Here is an 8,752-nt window from a genome sequence, read left to right on the forward strand (position 1 = left end):
TTCGAGTAATTTTTTTAATTTCTAATAATATATCAAACTCTCAATTTATTACATTCTGTATGGACTAGCGAATGTATCAACCCACTTTGACATACTTTGAATCTTATTAAATTCTTATTTTATTTGGTAATATTTTAAATTATTTTTATAATTATAAGTATTTTATAATTAAGTTCATGATTTTTAATTTTTTTCAATTAAGTTATCTTTGAATTTGTTTGTTGATTTTTATTTTATTTTACAATTATTTATGGATTATTAGTTAAATTTTTTTATTTGATTTGAATTATTAATTTCTTTAAGTTTGAATTATTAATTTGTTTATATTTGAATTATTAATTTATATTTGAACTATTAATTTTATTTTTTTTAAATTTTAAATTTAAATTATGAATTTTAAATTGAATTTTGAATATCAATTTTGAATTTAAATTTTAAATTTTGAATTTTAAATTTTAAATTTTGAATTTTTTTTAATTTTTAATTTTGAATTTTAAATTTGTATTTAGTAATATTTCATAATTAAATTAATTCTCTTATTCAAATTTGAGTTTTTAAGATTTAGATTTGACTTGTTAAAATTCATAGAATTATTTTCTAGATTTTTAGTATTTAATTTCAAATTTTTGGATTTAAATTCTTAGAATTGTTCATTGTTTCATAATTAAAAGGTACATTATTATAGTTAATTTTATTATTTAATTTTAAATTTTTAATATCTAAATTTGATTGATTATTTTTAGAGTTTGAAGATTTATTGTAAGAATTTTTAAGATTTAATTTTGAGTTTTCAATTTCTAAATTATTAATTTTAGAATTTATCTTGGTAGAATTTAAATTTATCTTATTATTAGGATTATCTTGATTATTTAATTTTAAATTATTATGTAAATTTGAATTATTCAACTTATCTTGATAGTTATTAATTTTATCTTATTTGGTTAAATTTTTATTAATTTTAAATTAATTATATTTTAATTATTTAATTTATCAATATCTTGATTAAATAAGTTAAAGAATTGGTCTAATTTTTTTATTTATATATATTAATTCTAGATTAATTAAATGTGAATTACTAATGATTGAATTTGTTAAATTTGAATTAAATAAATTATTATTTAATTTAAATTTATTAATTGATTTATTTAAATTAGGTGAATTTTTATTGTTGATAATATCTAGATTTGAATTTTTTTAATTAATTAATTTATTTTTATTTAATAAAATTTTAGATTTATTTGAATTTTCAAATTTATCAATTTTAAATTATTTAGGTTAGTCAAATTATTTAAATTTAAATTATTTAAGTTTGAATTATTCAAATTATTTGAATTATCTAATTTTGAATTATTCAAGTTTGAATTGGTCAAATTATTTAAATTTAGATTATCTAATTTTAAATTATTTAAATTATCTAGATTTGAATTTTTGAAATTATTTAATTTATCTAAATTATCTAGATTTGAATTTTTTAAATTATTTAAATTTAAATTTTCTATTGTTAAATTTTTAAAATTATTTAAATTTAAATTTTCTATTATTGAATTTTCAAATTATTATTTTTATTAATTTTAAATTATGAATTTTCAAAATTATCTAACTTTTTAACACAATTAAATATAGCATGGAAAACCCTTGGGTATTTTCATAAATAAATGAACTTACCAGAATCGCATCCTCTAATTTTGATTTCTTCTCCACCGTCTTCCTTTCCGGGCACCGATTCTTGTAGTGTATGTGTTTTGGCACTTGAAGCACTTGATGTGGTGTTAGATATGAGAAATTTTACTAGTATGAGAGAATGAGACTCGTCTTGCAAAGACAAAACTAACGAAATTGATTTGGGTCAAATCAGAGATTATTTGGTTAGTGAACCAAACGAGTCAGTTTTGAATCAAATTGAACCAACTTGGTTTGGTTCATGATTGAAGAGAGTTTTGGCAAAATGGAATAGATGAAAAGTTTCATCTTGGGAAGACGAAACGAAAAAAACTGGTTTGGATCAAATCAGAGGTCGTTTGGTTAGTAAACCAAGCGAACCAAGATTGAACTTGGTTCGCTACAATAACTGGTCCAATGGTTACAGAAAACCCTAGGTTTTTAAGCCAATTTAGCCCAAATCCAAATCCCGATTCAAAGTTACTGTTTAACTGAACCTTTTCCGCACGAACCGCAACCGCCCACGCGACCCGCGACTTCTTCTTCCTCGCACGCCTGATGGTCGCGTCCGCTGCCACTGTTCTCGCTGTCGATAGTCAAATTTTCGCCACTTTTCTTATGCTGACGAAGGCTATAAGAGAGGGCTGAGGTCGAGGGTTCTAGAGACGAGCTCAATCGCAACCCTACCGCTTCCTCTTCCTCTTCTACTCCTGCCCTAAAATCTCACCACTGCCGTTGTGATTGTTGCTTGCCAAAGGAATAGCTGCCAGAGGAGAAGGTCATGAATAGGCATTGACCTCTTCCTTGCTCCCGAGCCTGAAACCCTCCTTTTTGCTAGTGTCTGGTCACTGTCGTCGCCGCTAGAGCCAACAGAGTGGACTCCGCCCGCTGCGCTGCCCTTGCGTTGCTCGCTGACACCCTTGTAGAGCTAGCGCCTAGCAAAATCAAAATCATGTCTTGGATCCTAGAAGAGCACCTCCGTCACGAGTACGATTTAACTTAGATCTTATTCTCTCTTTTGTTTCATTAGATCTTTTGGCCCATATGCTATACAATGAGGAATTTATGGAGTTGATAGGTGAATGCCTGATTAGCAATATTGTGGTTCAAATTTTTCTTTCTAAATTAGATTTTCTATTTCTTTCCTCATCTGCTGTTGTTTGCGAATTATTCTCAAATTTGTCTATTAAAGTTTGAGTTTTTTGTTGGGTTGGTTTCGGCTGTTGAGGATGGATCTCTATTGATGATGGAGATCACGTTAGTTACTATTGAGATTAGGTTAAGTATTGATTTAGGTTGTATCAGTAGCTTTAGATTAAGGTTTGCTTATAGTTAAATAGGTTTAATTAGATAATTAATGAGTCAGTTAAAGTATTAATTAGTTTAATATTTAGTTAATAATTAATTAATTAGTTTAATTAGATTAATTAAAAATGATGAATTGATCTTGGTTAAGTTAGTGTTTGATCTGGTTAAGGTTAATTTGAGTTAACTGGATTTGATTGGGTTAATCTGGCCGAGTTGTGTTAATTTGATTTAATTAGGTTAATCAGATTAAGTTGTGTTAATTGGACTTGGTTAGGTTAAATTTGGTTGAGATGTGAGATTCGATTGGGAGTTAGTTTGTGTTAGTTTCTTTGTGTGATTTTCGGTTTGTATTTGGATGTGTGGCTTTTGGACTTATGCTTGTATACGTGGATTTTATCATTGTATTAATTCCGCTCGTGTAGTTTCCATTTTCATAGTCTAGTGGAGTTTGTTGTCGGTCGTTGTTGTGGTTGTATCTCATTGGTTTGATGTTGTGGTATTTTAACATGCATGTGTTGTACTAGTAAGTGGCCATGTGAGCCTTTATTCTGATAGTTGGATATTTTCTATATCTTGTAGTATGTGGTTGAGGCTATGTGGGTCTTATGTTGAAATGTATCAGGAAAAGTTGAATTGTTACAAGGAAGATGCTGCCGAAATTTTTTCAAACAGCCATCTCTCGGGACGTGACATATGGTCTTTGTTTCTCCGAGCTCTAGTTGCTCCTTTGCTGCTGGTGGTGTCTTCCGATTCTTATGAGTAGGACACTAGTTTTTATAGTGTCCTCTCTCCCTGCACTTAAAACATATTATATAAAACTTAAAATGAACTTTAGAATAGTTACCTTTCTCCCCCTCCAACTTTGCCATCTTGCTCCCGTGGCAGTTAGTCTGATCAAGAGCCAGCCAGCTCTAATACCAATTGTAGGATCATTGAGAGTGCTAGAGGGGGATGAATAGCGCTATCGGTAGTATTTTCAAATTTCATAAAGTTGCCTGTGAATTGTTACGATCAGAGTTGTAAATGTAGCGGAAAAGAAAAACACAATGAAAAAGAACACGGGTGTTTTACTTGGTTCACAGCTACAAGCTGCTATTCCAAGGCCCATGATCAGTTGATCGTTTACGTTGGGTAATCAACTAAATAACTCCCCTCTTATGAAAGGGAGTTAAATATTACAGAAATATAGGAATGGTAATAACATTACCATCCTTAGAAATGAAGTACAAAATCGTTTAGATTTACTGAAGTAAAGTAGATGAAGACTCCTTATGCAACACTTCGACATTACGACGACATTTCTGGTTGTTGCTTCGCATGCAGATGATCGTTAATTATCTCTGAATTGATGCAATGAGTGGTCTCCCTCAATGCTCTTATATAGGGCTTTCTGGGTGCCTAGAATCCTTTCTAGGTGCCTCCACGTTGACTGCCGATCCACCATCGGCGCTGCTGACTCAACATTTCCAGACCCCTAAACCCTTTTCTGGGCGCCTGTATGCTGCCGTGGAGATTCCGAATGAACTTTGACTTCCGCAATGCTTATTCAAATCTAGGCGCTGGGAACCACTCCGGGCGCCTAGAAGTTTAGGTGTCCCGACCATTGGGACTTGCCACCTCACTGTTTCGTTGGCCCCATTCTACTGACGTCCGATCACCTAAAACCAATCAGAGCTCCTAGACTCCAATCGCCTATATCCAGATAAGGGCGTTCAAAACCAAAGTTCCTGTGTCTTCTTTCCTGCATTACAAGTTAGCACAAAACTAAAAATAACATGAAAAGATAAATAGTTTTGCAACTGTTTTTGGTCTTAACTTTGGATTTTCAATGAAATCCTGGGTTAGACCGACGCATACTTTTCCCACACTAGGAACGCGCCCTTATCCACTCCACTTGGAAAATTTTATCTATTTGTCAACCAAGTCCTTCAGACTTGTTGAACTTTCTTCTTAGCCTCGATCCTCAGTCCCCAGAATTTTCTACTAGACATTTGGTCCACCTGACCTGCCGAGACTTTCACTGCTAGATATCTGATTTACCTGACCAGCCTGGACTTCCACTACCAACCATCTGGTCCACCTAACCTGTCTGGACTTTCACTTGGTGCACTTGAACTGCCAAGACTTTAATTAGCCTAGTCCTCCAGACTAGGACTTTTACTATCTAGCCTCCAACCAGGAGTGTCATCACTTAGCCTCCAGCCAGGACTTCCATTGCCTAGTTTCCACTAGGACTTGCCTGTGCCTAGTCTCAACTAGTGCTTTTCTGTGCTCCCTGCACACTTAAATCAACTCGTTAGTAATCACCACACACTTAACTTGAACATCTTGCCATTATCAAAATTAATGTTCGATCATCTGGTACTCCATGTACCAACACATATTCCAATTAATTTTTGAAAAACCTAAGTTGTTACTAAGAGGTTTGAAAAATAGGTTAAATAACATAAGTTTTGAAAACTCGATTTGAAAAACATAAGTTTTGAAATAAATAAGTTTTAATAAACATAACTTTTTGAAATAAATTACTGGTTTAGAAGGACTATTTTTTAAAATCAATTCTAGTCTACCTATTTTTCCTATTTGGTTAAGCCCAGAAGGTTCAATTAGATTAGGTTAAGTTATTCAATTTGGATGACTTTAATAATTAAGTTTAAGATTTTAATGAAGGTTTATTTTAGGTGAATTGTGTGAGTTTGTTAATCTTATTTTTCATTAAAATTGAGTTAGATGAATTTGGATTTATTAAAGTTCAAGTTAAACTTATTTAAGCTATTGATATTATTTGATTAAGGTTTAATTAATTAACTTTATTATTGTTGAATTAATTAGGTTTTATTAAGTTAAGTTTAATTGAATTTTAAATTTAGTTAGAATAGAATTCTTAAATTTATTATGGTAAATTAATTTGTTTAAGGTTAATTGATTAAGTTGAATTAAATGAATTTTTTTATAAATTTGAGTTTAGTTAGTTCAAATTCTATCCTAAATCCATCTCACCCATTTCTAGATTTTTAATTAGTTAATCCTATGAGTTGTGTGAGATGGTTGTTCAATTTTATTCTTGATTATTTTAATATGAAATTCTAAGACTTGATTGACCTTAAGTTAGATTCAAATTTAACCGTTGATCAATTAAGTATACATTTCAGGTTTTAGCTTCTAAGTCGTGGTAAGACACAGAAGTCTTCTTGGGTATCGGAACAATAACCACTTCTAAGACAAAGCTAATTCATGAAAGTATATACTTAGTTAATCTAATGAAAATCTTTGGTCTAACTAGTCTAGAGTTTGTTGAGGTAGCTTCAATTAGCTTCATTTTGCTAAGTAGACCAAGTAGAGGACTCCTTACCTCACTTGACTATCTAGACCAAGTTTCTCTAATGTACTATCATCTCACCTAACCTTAATACTAGGTTAAGTGTTAGTCAAGTCTTTATCCTTATCTAGCCTAGGTTCAATCTAAGTTCAGAAAATAAAAAGGAAAAAAATGACACTCAATTTATTTAACTATTATGATTTTTTTTATTAACTCCCTTTTGATCATGACCCTTATAAGATCTAGTCAGATAGTGAATCTGATCCTTGGGGACCAAATATTGATTCAGTCTGACTTGATTAGTCAAGATGGACTTGGGAACCCATGCTTGGACTCGTTGTCTATTAATTCAATTTACCGATGATAAGTACAATTTGAATCATGTTTTAGACTTATATCAGAGTCTAGATTGATTGAATACGACCCTTTGAGTTTCATGTACTATATTGAGATACTTAGAACCCGAGGTGAACCGTTCCAATGATCTTTGAAGGCTTTTAACTTGAGTTTTCAAATTGAAATTTTCTTCCTCAAGTTGTTAGACTTGAGTTGAAGTTCCAATTTGAACTTGCTCAGTTGAAATCCTCAGGTCAGTCTTCTCCTTAAAGGTTTGACCCTTTTTTGGACATACTTGACCTACAAATTTGATTTGGCTAGCTCACGAGTCAAATCATAAATTAAGAAATACAATCTATTACTAGGAGAGAGTCTACCTCGCTATTAGAATCATCTGAAATGGATATAGATCTGTGGCTTCTTTCAGACTCGACTTTAAATTCAGATCCAGACTTGGGCTCAGACTCAGATCCGGACTCAGTTTTGACCACTTGATCTTGCACCGGTAGTGTTAGAATGTTCGCTTGGGCTTGTTCTTCTTCATCATAATCTTCTAAAGATGACTAGTCCCATGTGGCTTTTAGAGCTTCCTTCTTCATTGATTCTTGTCCTTCTTCTAATTTGGACATTCTGACTTATAATGACCCTTTTAGTTGTAGTCGTAGCACATTACTTCGGTATTGATATTATTTTAATTTGATGCAGATGGCTTGTTCATTGTTTGGTTCATTTTCTTGATCTCGTGCTTTGTATACCCTTTCTTTCTTTTGAACAATTTTCGAACTAGGTTGAATAGTTCAGAGTTGAGTTTTTCATCATCTTCTGAATCCAATTCATCTTTGGATTCGAGCTCCACTCAAGATTTGGAACTTGGCTCCTTCTTCTTGTGTTGACTTACAATTAAGGCAATACCTTTCTCGAGCAGAGGAGCATTAGCCTGTTCATATAACTCAAATTCAATAAATAGCTCATCTGATTCAACTTTTGAAAGGTCTCGAGAGACCTTGTAAGCATCGACCATTAATGCCCACAAGGTAGTTCTCAAAAACGCTTTCAATGCGTACCTTTCACGTCTCAATTTTTGATTGGTTGTCCAATTGCATGGAAGCCATTAAGAAGGTCTTGGATTCGGGTGTGAAGTTGGCTTGCAAATTCTCCTTCCTACTTTTTAATATTATATAGTTTATTTAAAATTAGATCTCTTTTACTTACTTTTGTATCAATGGTTTCTTCATTCAACTCGATTAACTTTCCCACAAGTTCTTTGCACTATTGAAGGGTCCTACCTGATTGAGTTGCTCCTTCATTATGCCGCACTAGAGGGTCTGTATGGCTTTTGGATTAGCTTTAATTTTTCTCTTGGTTTGTTAGTCCCACTTATCATAAGCTAGGGGGACTCCTTCATTGGTAAGGGAGTGTATCCAGTTTGGATAATTATTCACATCTCCACCTATGTCTTCAAGTGATACTCCATCCAACCTTTCTAGTAGCTAAAATCTTCCCTGGAGAAGAGAGGTGGATGGTTTGTATTGTAGCCTTTTTGATAGGCCATTAGAACAAATCTCTTACATAGAAAAAATTTAAATAATGTATCAACATTTAATCTTGGATTAGTAGTACGGGAACAAAGAAGCATAAATAACGAAAACTTCTCGAGTGATGTTTGTACCAAATTTGGGGAACTCCAAAAAAATTGAACAAGTTGTTAAAAGAGGTGATTGCACCAATTCAGACTACTTGATTTATGAGTGAAGAAAACAAACAAACTTTTTGCTCGAATGGTGGTTTCACTAATTCAGCGTACCCCTACTCTAATACCAATTGTAAAATCGTTAGAGCGCAGAGAGGGGAGTAAATAACACACTTTACTTTTTCACTCATTTTTGAGAATTTATTTTAAGTACATGTAGAAAATGGAAAACTCAATCACAAACTAAATAATACTTTTCTGTTTAGTTGGTTCACAGCATCTGGCTGCTATTTCAAGGTCTACAATCCTTGACTGCTTACGATGGGCAATCCACTAAAGGACTCTTTCTCGTTAACTTTTACAAGAAGAGGAACGGTAACATGTTTACCATTCCTAGAGAATAAATGCAAAAAAGATGAAACAAAACTTTACTACTAGTT

The sequence above is a fragment of the Curcuma longa genome, chromosome 19, assembly GCF_044706935.1.
Source record: "Curcuma longa cultivar G26 ecotype Majalengka, Jawa Barat chromosome 19, ITB_CL_G26_1.1, whole genome shotgun sequence".
In the NCBI taxonomy this organism is placed as follows: domain Eukaryota; kingdom Viridiplantae; phylum Streptophyta; class Magnoliopsida; order Zingiberales; family Zingiberaceae; genus Curcuma; species Curcuma longa.